The following is a 17,314-nucleotide window of genomic DNA, read 5'->3' as shown; positions in this document are numbered from 1 at the left end:
CCCTGAACGTTCCCACACCTCTATGAATCCTTCCCTCTTCCCTCTTTTCATTTTAGCTTTCTTCTTGATATCCTGTCATCCTTGGCTCTTCAAACATCAGAAGGTTGAAATTGAGGTGAGAGAGAGGGGGAGAGGGAGGAAGAGAGAGAGATTCCCAGCTGAACTACTCTAACATTGGAATAGCCATCTGCCTTGTCCTAGGAAATGTAGGGTTGAGTTGAGTTGAAGGCTTGACCTGAGCACCAAAGTGCTCTGAAATGAAGCAATGGCAAAGACACTTTTCATATTTTATAATGCCGTATGGGACAGTAGTTTCATCCCCCAAAAGATAGGAAAGTGTTGCGACATTTAATGAAACATACCTTGCAATCCCAGAAAATCAAATTATTCCTCATTATCCTGAGAACTGGCATTTGGAAACGGCCTTCAAACTGTCAGTTTGTCCCTATTGTATAGACTGATGCATTCTGACCTGCAACAATCCTCCAGATTCTCAAGTAGATAGTTTTCTACCAGGCTTTTAAAACTAAAAGTACAAGAGTTTGAATCTCTGGCCAGCAAAATACAAAGGAAAAGTTTTGGAATGAAGGTATGGCCTCTTCTCTCCTATATGGATGTTTAAATGCCTCCTTGCTTCCCCCACCCACCCACCCAATCCTGCCAAGGGCCCTACTAGGGCACCTGGGAGACAGTGACAGGTAAGTGAGGTGAATTTTATTTCACAAAATCTTACATCTTGCTTATGTGATTCATGGAAATCTCTGCTGTTTTCCAGCAAGAGCCTTCCTCTCTCTCTCCCTCCCTCCTTCCCTCCCTCTCTCTCTCACAGACACACACACACAGAGAGAGAGAGAGAGAGAGAGAGAGAGAGAGAGAGAGAGAGAGAGAGAGAGAGAGAGTTTCCCAGCTGAACTACTCTAACATTGGAATAGCCATCTGCTAACAAGCTTCCTGCAAATGATTCCAGTTCTGATTTCTCCTTTAAATTTCTCCTCTTTGCCCTTTCCCTTCATCCAGCCTCCCTCTCTCCTATCTGAGGGAGAGAGTTATTTTAAGCCAAAGCCTATTAGTTTGGCCAGCTTGCCTCCTAATCTAATCTAATCTAATCCATTGTCTGGTGTCTTCCTTCTTGTTTACAATTCTTGCCTGATGAGGACTAGAAGGCTTTAAGCACCCCAAAAGCCCAGAACTGCTTCAGCCTTGTGTGATGCACCCCAAAAGGAAGGGGTGGGCAACCTTTTAGCAAGAGCCACACTTCACTTTGAGGGGGAGAAAAGTATAGCATTGATTGTGGTGATGTGGGCAGGACCATGTCACAAAACTACTGAGAGCTAGAATATTCTTTGTGGGGTACTGACCTTTTTGTCTTTGTTCGTGACGTTTCTTTGTTAACTATATAAAGCCACAGAAACTGTTTTAGATTGCACAGGATGTGTTTTCAACCTTGAAATGGAAGGAAACCATACCCTACCTTTGGGGTAACTAAGATATTTGAGAGACTCAGATAAATGCCCAGGAATAAAGTGTTCTAACTGGATATTTATATGAACATATAGAAAATTGAATCCATTTTTTTGCAGTTGGCATTGTAATTTATAATGAGGCTCTAAGAATGATCCCTCTACTAAAAGTATATTTATCATATACATTTGTTTAAAGTAGTGTGAAGGAATAAAAATAGATCTCTTAAAATAAAAGTCAGGCTCAGAGTTAAATTCATCTTGAACACATTTGTCTTACTCTAAGTGCTCAAACAAGTTCTAGCTCAATTGTCTAGATATGCTTTTATTTGTGTTAGAGTAGAGTTTTATCCTGAGCTTGCTGTACTTTATTACGAAAGAAATCAAATGCCAAAATATTGACCTGGAATTAGATGTTCCTACATTGTTTGAAGGTCAAAAACATTACTGTGAATTGGGACTGGAAGCAAATTGATAATCAGTGCAAATGCAATAAATTAGAGTAACTTGCAATGTACAAAAATATCAGAGACTCAACTGTCTGCTATCTTTGGATGGATTATTTGTAGGCCTTTTAAAATTGGGGTAATTCTTCAAAGGCAAACTAAGAATGGAATGGAATGGAATGGAATGGAATGGAATGGAATGGAATGGAATAGAATAGAATAGAATAGAATAGAATAGAATAGAATAGAATAGAATTCTTTATTGGCCAAGTGTCTCGGTTGTATAAACTCTCAATCTACATACAAACAGCAAAGTAATATAATCAGAATATACCAATAAAAGATTAAAAGAATAGTAGTAATACAACACTACTAATGGGTAAATATCCATAGGCATAAGACAATGGTACAGGAGTTAGGTGTTCAGCAGAGTGTTGGCACAAGGGAAAAAACTATCTCTGTGTCTATGGTAATTCTTCTGTTCAGGGGTGGGTTCCTGCAGTTCTAACTTCTTCTATAGAAGAGGTTCCACAAATCTACTATGCTGTTTAGAGCCAGTTCCAGCTCCCTCCCCCCCCCCGCCCATCTGCACCACACTTGCCCCACCCACCACTCACTGATTGGCTGGCTCACCAATCACCCCACCCACCTCTAAGAGTCCTATCTAAATCTTAAAGTCTTAAAGCTGTCAAGTTTGAACACCCCTGGGGTTTTTTTCTAAAGGGTTAGGCGTGCAAGGGTCTTGTAACTTAACAGCTTTAAGACTTGCACACTTCAGTACCAGAATTCCTGAGCCAACATGACTGGAGGAGGAATTCTGGGAGTTGAAGTCCACAAGTCTTAAAGCTGTCAAGTTTGAATACCCCCTGGTTTTTTTTTGTAAAGGGTTAGGAGTGCAAGGGTCTTGTAACTTGACAGCTTTAAGACTTGCGTGCTTCAAATGCCAGAGTTTCTGAGCCAACATTTTGATTGCTAAGCAAGAGTGTTGTTAAGTGTGTTTCACCATATTTTAAAAGTTGGCCACACCCACCCAGTCACATGATTGCCAAGCCACTCCCACCCAGTCACATGGCCAGTAAGCCACTCCCACAAAGCAGGCCACACCTACAGAAGAGGTTGTAAAAACTTTTGAAACCCACCACTGGTTTCGGCATATATAAAGCACATGACCTAAATTCAGTTTTGCCTATCATGATGCTCTCCAGAAGTATTTACATCTTCCAGAATCTAAAACTATTAGCAATAATGGCTAGAGCTGTTGGCGAACCTTTAAGGCACCGAGTGCCAAAAAGGGGGCACACACATGGGCCGGCAGCACTGAGTGCCGAAAAGGAAGCACTTCTCGTTTGCACGTATATGCATATGCATGCACACATGCTTTGCATACACGTGCACGCTCATCTGAGCCGCAACCAGGAAGGGGAACTCCCCAGGAAGCATCCGTGTGCTGGAAAATGAACTTCCAGTTTCTAGAGCTCACAAGCGCACCAGCCAACAAGTCTTTCAGTTACTGGCCAGTGCACATGCTCATGTTGGAAAACAGAAGACCAACTCTTCCGGTTTCCAGCCTTGCTGCCCGCATGCCAGTTGATCATTGCGTGCGCATGTGCACCAGAAACCCAGCAGAGGAACAGGCGATGCTGCGCATGCCAGGTGACATGGCTCCACATGCCATAGGTTTGCCATCACAGGGCTAGAGATTCTACGAGTTCTCATGCCTTCTGGAGAGCACCAACCTTTACAGCCTCATAGAATCATATTAATATCCCATCTGCTTTTGATTTTTGACCTAATTCTGGGAAGGTCATTTCCAATAGGGATATATGTCCTTCTCTCCCTTTGGTAAGAAATCAAAAGTATCTGCCCCTCAAGTACCAAACTGCCGCAAATTCCATCTGTAGAACTTCAGAAATAATCTAACTCCAATGACCCAAATCTCACAAAAAAATTAGCACTCCTACATGAGATCAGATTTTAGCAATCTCATGCGATCTCAGGGAGGAGAGTGACAGAATCTCACGAGATTTTTGCTTATAAGTCTGAAAAAGATGGTCTAGTATTTCCTGGGGATAAAGCAAACCATTTCTAGTTTTCCAGTCGTACCTTTTCCATTGCAATTTCCTCTGAGATACTTATTCCGCATTCTTTTTGCTTCTTCTCGATTTACTGTATCTTTTTATCAAGGGAGTTGGGAGAAAAAGATAGCGAGACAGAATTAATGCAAGCAAGCAGAACACAATACATGAGTCTAGCAGAAGAGAGGAAAGCTTTATCACATCTGAAGGAAAGGCCTCTTTCCATTCAACGGAGGAGCTTAATGGCAATGTCCAATGTTCCCAGAGGTGAGCATATTACGCTGGCCACTTAGACAATTCAGCCCCATGTTTTCTGCCAGAGAAATGGGAAAGATGTCCTAATGAAAAGCTAGACCCCCTTCGGGTTTCTCCATTCCCCTTGCTTTTATCTATTCCTCTTCTTCGAGACTGAAAATAATGTCTCCCCCATAACCGAGATGGGAAGGTAGGTTCAACTTCATTCATAATTAATTTTCAGCTAGTGTTGAAGAGTTTAGCTCTCCCTGGTTGAGCATTTAACACAATGCAAATATTATTTCCGTGGCCTAGCAACAGGTAAGGCCAGCAGCAGCAGCTGGGCAACCTGGGCAGCTGCCCAGACTTATTAGGCTGTGAAGAGGCCTGCTCCAGCAGCCACTGCCAGCCAAGGGGAACCGAGAGAGGGCTAAGTTTTGTCCTTTTCTCTAGGGTTTTAATTGCAGGAGGAGAGAAGCATTCATGGCTGGCTTCGAGGAGCATGAAGGCTTTGGATAGCCCTGAATGCAGGATGCTGGCAAGGAAAATATTGGATGCTGTCAAGTAAAACCAGGGGCAGCAAGATGCTAAGCCCTACAAGGGACAATAGCCTTTCAATATGGGGCTGCAGAAGAGACCATGTGTGCCCAAATCAGTACTGTGAACAAAGGAATGAGATGGGAGAAACTGAGAAGCTCTCTATCCAAGCAACCTATATCTCTAGAAAGAGTGCAGAGAAGAGCCACAAAGATGATTAGGGGGCTGGAGACTAAAACATATGAAGAACGGTTGCAGGAACTGGATATGTCTAGTTTAATGAAAAGAAGGACTAGAGGAGACATGATAGCAGTGTTCCAATATCTCAGGGGTTGCCACAAAGAAGAAGGGGTTAAACTATTCTCCAAAGCACCTGAGGGCAGAACAAGAAGCAATGGGTGGAAACTAATCAAAGAGAGAAGCAACTTAGAATTGAGGAGGAATTTCCTGACAGTTAGAACAATTAATCAGTGGAACAGCTTGCCTCCAGAAGTTGTGAGCGCCACAACACTGGAAGTCTTTAAGAAGATGTTGGATAGCCATTTGTCTGGAAGGGTATAAGGTTTCCTGCCTAGGCAGGGGGTTGGACTAGAAGACCTCCAAGGTCCCTTCCAACTCTGCTATTGTATTGTATTGTAATATGGGGCTGCAGAAGAGACCATGTGTGCCCAAATCAGTACTGTGAAGCAAGGAATGAGATGGAGAAACTGAGAAGCTCTATCCAAGCAACCTATACCATCATTAGACATCAGGAAGGTGGATGTGGATCATTCTTCTTGCTTCACCAGCTCTATCGTTTGATGAAGGTTGGATAGTTCTACTGGTGTAAGAGTTACAATCCACCCCCTCCAGGATATGGGGAAACTACATGTACAGCACAGGCTCATCCACATGGCTAGGTCAATGACCTTTCTCCCTATCCTTAACTTGGGAGGAAAATAAGAGCATGTTGATCCTAGAGCTACTTCATGCTAGCAAGAAGAGTAGGCAATGTTGCAATTCCATATTGTCCCTTTCCCTTCAGCCCCAAAATCACATACTAAGGTTAAAAAAAACCTACCAGCCCTCCTTCTAAATTACAGAGTGTTTCCAGGTGCTTCATCTCATGTTCCTCTTGTACTCCATCATAAGCCACTTGGAATATTTCTTCTTCTTCTTCTTCTTCTTCTTCTTCTTCTTCTTCTTCTTCTTCTTCTTCTTCTTCTTCTTCTTCTTCTTCTTCTTCTTCTTCTTCTATTTCCCCCCTTCCCCTTCTCTTTCTCCTTCCTCCTCCTCCTCTTCCTCCGCCTTCTACTTTTTTCCTCCTCCTCCTCCCCTCTCTCTGTCTCCCTAAAAGGGTCTATAGATCATTGCTGATTCACTGATGAATCGATTGCTTGTCACATGGTTTCGGTCTTCTGGAAGGATAGATGAAGGTCAATATTGACATGGTAAAAATGGTATTTTTCAAAGCTATATCACTAAAGTCCCTTGCCAATTTTATTTCTAACAATAGCCCTTATTGTTTTCAACATCTCCACCTAATATTCCAACTCTGGATGAAACAACTCCCTTGGGTTTCAGCAAACCCGTTCTCCCAGATAAATTTATCTGAAGATCACCATCTGTGTTGAAATGGGAAGACTTCTGGCCAGTCAAATTATATGCTTTCAAAAAGAACAAATATATCAAGGAAAGTTGATACTACATCTTTTGAGACTCTTTTTTTTATAGATGGGTGTGCCTATCAATCCAGAATGTAATTCTCAATATTTAACTGTTTTAATTGATCGTGTTTCAACTATGGGAACTCTCAAAGGAGATGTGAATCCTGCACTAACAAGAAATCCAAAGGTTTAAGGCAGTGATGGCAAACCTTTTTCGGCTCGGGTGGCAAAATCACACATGCATGCACACTATTGCATGCGCTCACATGCCCACCCCCATAATTTAATGCCCCCTGATCCAGCACATGTGACATCACCACCACATTGCCCTGCGCATGTGCTCATGGTTTTCTTGGAGCCTGGGGAGGGCAAAAACAATCTCCCCCACCCCTACAGTCCGTTTTCAGACTTCCAGTGAGCCCTGGTCGGTCCGTTTTTCACCCTCCCTAGGCTCCAGAGGCTTCCTAGGAGCCTGGGGAAGGGCGAAAAATGGCTGAAAATCAAGGCCAAAAATCAAGCCCAAAAGATAGCTGGCCAGCATGCGCCTGTGCACGCTGGAGTTGACAGGGCAACGCCTCACGTGCCCTCAGAAATGGCTCCGCATGCCCCCTTTGGCACATGCTATAGGATCACCATCACGGGTTTAGGGGATTACAATATCAAATCTACAAACATCTAGATTTGATTTAGTTGCTAAGAAGAGCTGAAATAATATGTTTTTCATTTTCCCATTCCTATTTGTTCTTATTGGTTCAGCTGCCTAGAACAAAGAAGATTCTTTTGTCAAGGTCCAGGTCATCTTATTCCTATTTATAGGATGCATTTTATTTATTTTTTTGCCATTCCAAAGGTATAAAAAACATGCCCATTTTTTGGCAAGATTACTTATTTATGTATTTATTGCTTGCTTGCTTGCCTGTCATGGGAACGTTAATCTCTCCGTCTCCATTTATTACATTGTTGTTAGAGGGCCTGGTAGGCTGTCTGCACTTTAAGTGTAGTAAAAGCCATACCTTCTAAAAGAAGGCTTAAGTAAAAATCTTGGTGTTCTCCAACCCCATTCACAAGAAAGCCCCATTGAAGATCTGTCAATCTACTTAAATCTGAAATATCATGATCTATCAGGAGATCAAGAGTCATACTTCCTGGTATGCATCCTATCTCAAGAACGTATTTTACCAGTCATTATGGGAAAAGTGAAGTGGAGAGTAAGAATGGCATTTGTATTGTTAAGCAAATTAAATACCCAGACAACACGATGTTTATTAAGCACTAAGAAAAGTAATTAATAGAAAATCAATAAAATTTAATTTTAAAAAAAGCATCGTGTCACGGTTCCAAATAGCCTCCAAAAGTAAATCAGAGTCCAAGGCAAAGTATTGCTCAAAGTTCCAATTTATTCAGAGAGCCATGTTGGCACATCTTGGAAAACCCGGATCTGAAAGCTTCCTGGTTTTCCCCACCTAGTTGAAAGTTCAAGATCTTGCCCCCACACCCACAAGTCCATCACATGGTCCAATCTTCCACTGCCATGCTGGCAGTTCCACCCATCCAGTTCCGGTCAGGTACAGAGGTGCAGAGATGAAGGATGACCTTGGCTTTCTAGAAAGTATTTTGTTATGGCTACATCGCATCTCACTCCTATAATCCCCTCTCCTATTTTCCCACAATAGAAAATACATAGTAGAATAATAAAAAGTGTGGCAGACCAAAGATCCGAAAGAAAAATGGCTGCAGGCCTGACACATCGTATCTCAAAAAGGGGCTGTAGAGAAGTTACCTGGGGGAAGCTATGTGAAGAACATGTAAGCCCAAGAAGAAGAAATGATTGGGAAGAAACTCAGTCTGGTGCTACCCTAACTCCTTCAGATATAAAACAGGAAAAGGGAAACTCTGTTGGTCTTTCAAGATTCTGTTGTTGTAGCTTGTATCAATAAATACAGTTGTAGTCAAATTTATGAAGTCAGTTTCCTGGTTTAGCCCTCCTCCAACAGCTGATGGCCATTGATTTAGTATTAACATAAAACTATTAGTTGGAGGACTGATGGGTTGATCACCCCGCCATTTATTTTATCTCTGTCCAAATAAAAATAAAATAGAAATTCTGTCATAAAGCAGTGCTCAGTGTCTTTGAATGTGTCATTTCCAGGTTTGTCATTCTAGATTATTTTTATGGAAATCTTTGCCTACTGAGAAAAATGAAAGCCTTGTTTCCACACTGGAACAACTGAAGCCAATTCTGGGTGGTGTCAACAGTATTTAGAAGTCAAGGCGGAGGTAATGTCATGAGGTTGTGTCTTTCAGAAACAGTTAGTGAGGCATGTTCTTGCTGTGGCAAATATTAGATGAGCCCTAGGCTGGCTATTACTTTACTTAAACTGAGGGAGAAAATGTCCCAATTAGAATGAAATGTGGACTGCTCTCAGCCCTATGTGAGATCAGAGACCAGATTAGGAAACTGAATTCAAAAGAAGAGTAGATCTATCTTCATTGAAATAGGCTATTGTAGCAGAATCTTGTTATTCCACCTGTTTTTCTTTTTCCTCTATCTTATACCCATCTTAGACTTGCTTTTTCCCCCCCTCATAATTTCCACTTCTACTGGGGGGGGGGGTTAATGCATACATCTTCAGCACCTATTCTTGTCCTTGTGGCTTCTAGATGCCTTCTGCAAGGTCATCTCCATGGCTCCCTACAATTGCCTTAAGGTTGCACATTGCATTTATTACATACAGGAATGTGATTAAAAATGAATGAAATAGAATTATATGACACATATAAATGTCATGTGGAAATTTGAAACAGGTGATGTGTTTGATCTCTCCATTTGATAGCTGGGCAACTTTAGTTTGCTTGCTCAGTTGTTTTTTTTCCCCAAAATCTTCATTGGTGGGGAATATAATATGGCTTTATATGAACCCTATACTCTTTCTCTACTTTCTTCGCAAGGAGATATTACTGGATATTTCATTGGATAAACATTACTTTGCAATGAAATAGAGGATCTAGGTTGTTTCTCTTTCCTGTCATTTACTGAAAGTCCAACTATGGTAGCTCTAGTCAGAAGGAAGCCTTTCTGGCAGTTCTTACAGACTTGACAAAAAAAGAATTCTGAGCACAGAATGAGCTTAAATTTGAGGTCTTTTTTGGTATAAAGTTTTTTTTTATTTTTTCCTTTTATATACATTCACAAATATACATTCTTGTAAATACTATTAACATTTATACTAATATTAACATTTATCACTATCTTCTTACAAATATAGAAAACACAGTTGAGGTCACTTTCTTGCCACCCAGTACCTCCATCTTTGCAATAACCCTACTCCTTCCTTCTTCTCTACCTCCCTTCTCTACCTTCTTCTTTCCTCCTCTCCTTACTCTTTTCTTTTTCCCCTCTCTTTCCCCCACTCCTCCTCTCTTTTTATTTCCCTCCCTTACTTCCACTGCTTTGCCCTTTCTTCCTTTCCCTCCTCATCCTCCCTCCTTTCCGTTGTTGCCCTTACTTATTTTCTTCCTCTGATGGATTCCCGGGGTGGCATTTCAGTGATCTCGAGTTTATATTTGCATGAAAAAATAATTTTCTCTTCGACATTTTACTTTCCAATAATAAATCCACTTGTACCATTTTTTTACTTGTATATTTGTATTTTAATACTTTTCTATTTTTCCCTTCCTCCCTGAAGTTGAGGTCCTTAGTATGCAAAGCATGTTTTACTACTAAGCAACAGGCTTTTCCTCAAGTACTTCTCATTGTTCCTATTAGGAGGGAACTCTTGTATATTCTTAAATTGCACCTTTCATATGCAAAGAAGTCCTTCCATTCTGAAGAAGTATCTCAAATTTGGTTTCTTAAACTTCCATCACACCACCCTTTCTCCATTCTTCCAGCAGTTCCCCATTTCTGTGGAACAGGAGGATTAGTGGGGGAGGGAGCCACATTTCATTGAGTCTCTGAATCCGCTCTTTAATAGCAGCAATAATTTCCTAAAATACAAAATAAAATTTATTAGGGAGCTTGATTCCTTCCCAACATTTCCTGCTTGAATACCAGCAAACTTTCTGCTGATCCAACCAACTTACCTTTCAGTTGGTCTATCTTCATTCAACCTGTTACCAGACCCAGAAAGCATCAATTATGTTTAACAATTTACTTAGAATTATATAATGTTACAAATGCTGGTAGCATTTGTTCTGGTAATATAGATGGCTAATAAATGTGATTGACAAATAAGAAACAAACATAAGCACCTCACTGCTGTTTTCAATGTCACCTCTCAAATGGCAGCTAGAAGCAACTTCAGTGCTTAAAAGACTTCCTTGTTTGCTAAAATATAAAACGAAAACAAAATAGCAATAGCACTTAGACTTATATACTGCTTTACGGTGCTTTACAGTCCTCTCTAAGCAGTTTACGGACTGAACAGATTGCCTCCAACAATCTGAGTCCTCATTTTACCCAACTTGGATGGGAAGCTGGTGAGATTTGAACTGCCAAATTGCAGGCAGCCAGCAGGCAGCAGAAGTAGCCTATAGTACTGCACTCTTACCACTGTGCCACCGTGGCTCCAAATGATAGCCTTGCGAACTCAAGTCCTATGAATTCAGCATGTTCCACTCTGGTGTTATTTTTATTGTGTGCCATCACAACAGTGTCAACAACTACATAGATATTCTCCATGGTGATGTGTTCCTCCCAATGGCACACTCATGGCCACTAACTGAGTCCATCCACTTTGCTGATGGTCTTCCCTTTTCTTCCATCTTTCCCAGCAAGAGAGTCTTCTTTTGAGAACTGGCTCCTAATATCATATGTCCAAAGTAGGATAATTTGAGCCTGGTCATTTGTAGCTTGAGTGAGAACTCTGGATTGATTTGTTTCATAATCCATGTGTTTGTTTTCTTGGACTCTGGTACTATTACACAAAACACATTTGTGTGGGTGTTCCTACTCCTTGGATTAAATATGATTTTGTGGCCAGCTTGCCTAAATTAGCTAGCTTGGATAACTTACCATTTCTGCATGAATGAAAATGTGTTTAGGTTACTATGATACTAAACTAAAAAGGTTGTTCTATGGAGTGTAGACATTGTATGTAAATAATGGAATTATGGGGGGAAAACCTCCTACAGTTAAAATATTCTTTGTTTGTAGCCAATTTATCTTTTACATATCGAAGAATAAAAAAGGATACTATTACAGTGTGTCCCTTCTAACATAATTTGCTCTGGTGGAGTGTTAGTTTGATTAGGGTCCTACTGTGAGGAATAGGGAGTTCTAGCTCAAGAGCAAAATCCAAACTAGAATTCCTCAGACATAAGACAGTACTGTGGGAATTAGATCTTCAGCAGAGTGATCACACAAGGAAAAAAAACTCATGGAAAAAACTGAAATTAGGAGAATAGTAGAGACAAAACAGCAACGCTCCCTTGTTCCATTATCATGATCCCAACCCATCCCACCGCTTGTGCTAGTTAGCAATAGAGCGTTAGCAACAGTATTTAGACTTACAGTATATAATGCCCCATAGTGCTTTACAGCACTCTCTGGGCAGTTTACAATGTAAGCATTCTTTACATATTGCCCCCAACAATCTAGGTCCTCATTTTACTGATCTCAGAAGGATGGAAGGTTGAGTCAATCTTAAGCCCCATGAGGATCGAACTCCAGTATCTGCTTGCAATACTGCGTTCTTTCTACATATTAAAAAAAAAATTGTGAGGATGCAAACTTTGCCTTAATTGTATTTCTTCCACGGTTCCTCGGTTTGGAAGGTAGAAAAGTCCAGCTGCAAACAGGGTAAGGCAGCTTGGCATCCTTCTGAGCTTTCATTGTTATCAGCCTTGGCCAGCATGATCAAAGATAAGAGAGATGGTGTTTTGCCAGATGTCAATATAGTGATCGGCAGTTGGTTCTTTTGGATCCAAACTAGAAACAATAATAAGCACACCATTAAATAAATGGATTTTAAGCTGTACTATTAACTCAAGCAAACAGAGTTAAAGCAGAACATAAAAAGCATAGATACCAAGCAAGATGTCACCCATATCTCTTGTAAGCTGCCAGGAGCTCCTTAATAATGACAACAGAGATACCCCATAGATGGCCAATTTCTACAGTACTTAATGCTAGATTCTGTGCAGAAGCTCCCATTATAACACTAACAACCCCACCATTTGTATCAAAACCTGGCACCATAACTATTCATGATCTGTTATGGTCAGGAGACTGTAAGATCTGAACTTGAATGGTTGGCATGCGATTCTGGGATGAGAATTAAAAGTCTGAGACCTCACAGTGAGGAAAAAAAAACTTTGAATCTACATTAAGATTCTCTCACCTTCTCCTTTCTGCAGCAAGCAAGGGTGAAAAACAAGCAGGGTGGCTCAGAATGAACTCTAAACTCCTAGACTTTTCTTAATATGGAGAAGTCAAAATCTGTCACTAATTCCTCACAATAGCAATGGTCCTCCACATTGCCACTACATTGTAGAGTTGTGGTTCAAAACTTCTGGAAGACACCAAGTTGCCTACTCATTCATTTTAGGCACATCTTCTACATCAGTGGTTCTTAACCACTGTGGTCCATGGACCCATGATAGGCCATGATGTCATCACAGGAGATCTGTGAAGGCTTGAAGGAATGTTATGATTTTAATCTTGAGATAAGTCAGGGGTGAAATTCAGCAGGTTCTGACCGGTTCTGGAGAACCGGTAACAGAAATTTCGAGTAGTTCGGAGAACTGGCAAATACCACCCCTGGTTGGCCCGAGTGTGGGGTGGGAATAGAGATTTTGCAATATCCTTCCTCTGCCACACCCACCAAGCCAAGCCCACCGAACCAGTAATAAAAAAAAATTGAACTTCACCAATGAGTTAAGTCTTGGAGGTCCATGGCCACAAAAGTTATTTAAAGAGGGTCTGTGGTGAAGAAAAGGTTAAGAATCACTGATCTACATTCTTTCAAGTGGTAGGAGAGAGAATATTATCCTTGAGTAGGTAAATTTGTCCCTGGATTGTTCTATTTCAAACTTTAATAGGGGGCTCACAAGACTAAATGTGAATATGGGGGAAAACTCACAACCCCATCTCAAAGGAAGAAATGTTCTGTGTTAATCTTGCTCCCAACATGCTACAATTTTCTAAATTGATACTTATTGGCATGATTATGGTAGCTGTAAGCCAAATTCAGCAGTTTACTAAGAGAATATTCCGCTTTTTCCCCCAATGGAATGTGTTAATCTGGCAGCTTTCCAGAAATGATAATTTTAGGACAGGAAAGTGGTTCATATATTATTACAGAGTGATGCTCGTTTTCATGTGTGCATACATATATAAAAAGAGCCGGAAGCACCACACATTCAATTGAGTCCCTAAAATAAGATCAAAGACCATATTATAATACACAATCATTTTTAGAAATTCTCAAAACGCCCCTAGAATGCCAATTCTTCATATAATTAATTTTATTCAAGTTTTGCCAAGTCAGTATGCATATGGTTTGCATTCTTCATGGCTCAGTTTTTACACCATGGAAACAGAATCCTGTGATAATATCCATATTAATGAGCAGTGTGACTGATGCTGATACAAAATCTTAATTTAAAAACTCATCATTATTGTTATGGTCAGTCAGAATATAATTTTACATAAATATCCCCACTCCGTACTTTCTGCACCTCTTTCTTTCCAGCGTGGAAATCATGCTAAGATTTTCCTCTAAAAATTAAAAAAAAACTAGTAATAGGGCAGTGTTACAACCACAAGCACTCATCCCTCTTAAGATGTAATGTGATATCTACTGGAACCAACTGTGCTGAGGAAAGGAACAAAGGTAATCTAATAGTTGAGTATTGCTTTAAAAAAAAGAGCCAATATCTTGCCTACCATTTGTCCAAGAAACTGGGAGGACAAATAGAAAAAAAGAAAAGCATATTAGCCAAATAATAAATAGAATATTAAAGCTTCATTGTGAGCAAAGCTGAGACAATAGCCAAATCCACTCAACATTTGCAACCCAAACTATTGTAGTTTAGTGTGCTCCATGGATGAGACCATAGTGAAACAAACCATGGCTTACTGACTAAACCACAATTGGATGGAATCCAGAGATAGGTTGCTCACAGTTCGGAACGGATAGTAGCGGCGGCAGAAGGCTCTGCCCACTCACCCGGACGCTTCTACACATGCATAGAAGCATTGCACACAAGTGCAAGTGCATGAGAGTGTGCAATTGAACCAGTAGTAAAACATTTGGAAGCCCACCACTGATGGAATCCCCTAACATCCTGAGACATTGGCTATGATTTAGAAGTTGCAATATCTAGATTCACATAGTTTATCACTCCTGCAACACTATGGTTTTCAATCCCAAACCAAAAGCAATTTGAAGCTGAGTAGCAACCACCTTCATTAAAATTAGCCTCAAAGTAGGAGGTTTAATTAGCAACCTGCTTCCTTTGGTGATTTCTCCCAACAACTGGACGGGTGTTTGGTACCATATCTTTGCTGCAAAAATCCAGATGACCTGCAAAGGCTCTGCAGAAACTATCAGGCCCCAGAAATAAATTGGAGTAGTAGTTAAAGGCACCAGGCTAGAAACCAGAATAGTATAAATTTTAATCCTGCCTTAGGCAGGAAGCCAGCTGGCTGACCTTGAGCCAGTCCTCCTCTCTCCATCCTGAGAAGGAGGTAGTGGCAAATTATTTCTGAAAATGTTGCCAAGAAAACTGCAGAGATTTATCCAGGCAGTCCTCTCAAAGGCACATCAAAGCACTAGAGCCCTACTGAATGGCTATGACAAGAGAAGCTGCAGAAATATCACTGCCGCCTACCTCAGCAGTATTTAAAAATTTTGCTATTGTATTTAAGAACCTATAAAATACAATAGCAGAACTTCGACAGATAGGGGGGGGGGATGTCTCAAGCCCGAGAAATAAGGGGGTGAAAAAGTTCCCACTGAGGAGAAAACAGGCCACCCTCAATCTCTGCAGAGCTTCAATTGGGATATCATTTTTAGGGTCATCCTGGATACTTACAGAGCCAGAAAATAAATAGGCTTATCTGCCAAACACTAACAATGCCACAGTCAGTCATTTGGTTTAGAATTAATGCAGTTTTCATAAGTCAAAACCACATAAACTGTATTAAACAATCTGGATAAACCCTGTCAATGCTTTCCTTCCTTCCTTCCTTCCTTCCTTCCTTCCTTTCTTTTCTTTTCTTTCTTTCATTATTTAGTTATTTACTTTATCACTCATGTACAAGATAACAGGAATAAGAATAAACATGAATAAGAACACAGGAAATGGGTACAAATAAATTGGGACATTACAACAGAGATGTTAGCCATGCACACCCCTACTGACCTCTTAGGAATGGGGTGATGTCAACAGTAGACAGTTTAAGGTTAACGTTTTTGGGGTCTGAGGATGTAACAACAGAGTCAGGTAGTGCATTCCAGGCATTGACCACTCTGTTGTTGAAGTCGTATTTTCTGCAATCGAGTTTGGAGCGGTTTACCTTGAGTTTGTATCTATTATGTGCCCATATATTATTGTGGTTGAAGCTGAAGTAGTCATTGACAAGTAGGATGTTGTAGCAGATAATTTTAGGAAGAACATATCCTACAAAGCTAATTTAAAATCTGATAAGTTAGAATAAACTTCTAAAATAATATTTTTTTTAAAAAAACTTTATTTAGTGTAAACAATTTGCCAAACTGCTCTATTTCTTGTGCTAAGGTTTGGATTATATGGAGAAGAGGATCATTTATCTCAGATTTATTTAGTTTCTTGGGCCAGAAGATTCCAAGAGTTTAAGATGAAAATGAAGGGGATGAAGGAGACAGAAATACATGGCGACATTAGACATAAGACAAGGATTATAAGATTTGATTATAAATGGGGGAGACAAAGCATGAATTGGCATCTCTGATTGAGTATTGAGTTGGGATGCTAAGTATTAAGTCCTGGATTCACATGTAACATAAACCATTAAGTGGCTTGACTTATACATTAAACTAAATCAGTAAACCTGTGGCTCAGATTTGTGGTTCACACATGCACCCCTCTGGGGGCTCATATATGCATCCCATTTGAAGATCCCTAGGAAGGATAGGCTAAAATCCCCTGACCCTTACAAGAGTTTGAGGTACCCTGAGGGTGGACTGAAAGGCCAAGAAAAGATGCCTTCAGAGCTGCCAAGAGAGAAATCTCCAAACAGAGAGAGATTTCTCTCTCCTCTAAGCTGCTGCCAGTCATTAAGAACGCAATGGATCAGTGAGCTGGATCAGAATAATGGAGTTTCCTTGTTCCGTGAATAGCAGGAGCTTTGATCAAATGTCAAAGGGCATCTCAATGTCACCCATTTCAATGCCATTCTCTTTACTCGGGAACTCTGAGTACGGTTGAGATTTCTGACAGAATTAGTCACCAGAATTATTTGGGGAGGATAATGGAGAACCTTCCTAGGGTGGTCTATGATCATAATAGCAATTCGATTGATCAAGGTGAGTGGAATGTCACAAGAATACCAGTCAGTGGAAGGGGGGAAAGGGGCATTAGAATAATATTCAAAGGATGGTGAAGAAGAGGCATTGAAACTAGTACACCATGAAGGCTTATTGGGTACTGGAGAGATCAAAGTGGCCTATGAGAAAGACCAAATGAAGAATAGAAAAGAGACGTGACAAGGCTAAGTATTACATACCCAATTCACCAAAAACTAGATAAGGAAAAGACCAGGCAATGGCTAACAGCAGGAAAGTTGAAGAGAAAAGGGGGCTAATTCCAATGCATACTCGGTCAGAATTGAGAAAACAGCAACAGACAGTAAATGCTCTGTTTGCAAAGAAGCTGAAGAAACAGTGGATCTCCTAATCAATGCTGTAAGATCACACATACTGACTACAAAG

At 40.5% G+C, this 17,314-nt stretch overlaps 1 protein-coding gene across 2 annotated transcripts in view; it reads left to right on the top strand.

Moving 5' to 3' along the window:
* FAM107A (family with sequence similarity 107 member A) overlaps positions 1–17,314 on the top strand; it is a 75,746-nt gene that overhangs the window by 2,131 nt on the left and 56,301 nt on the right. The window contains exon 1 of one of the 2 annotated variants that reach the window (XM_087708774.1): positions 97–115. The exons of the other annotated variant lie outside the window; for it this stretch is intronic. The gene's annotated coding sequence lies outside the window, so the exon portion shown is untranslated. Of the gene's footprint in view, positions 1–96; positions 116–17,314 lie in introns of those variants that run through there. 2 annotated transcript variants of the gene reach the window in all.

Source organism: Thamnophis sirtalis, unplaced genomic scaffold (genome assembly GCF_051295495.1).
Source record: "Thamnophis sirtalis isolate CommonGarterSnake01/CBP01778 unplaced genomic scaffold, rThaSir2_p1.2 scaffold_3, whole genome shotgun sequence".
Classification (NCBI taxonomy): domain Eukaryota; kingdom Metazoa; phylum Chordata; class Lepidosauria; order Squamata; family Natricidae; genus Thamnophis; species Thamnophis sirtalis.
The sequence above is the reverse complement of the archived record's forward strand: the minus strand, read 5'-3'. Positions and strand labels throughout refer to the sequence as shown.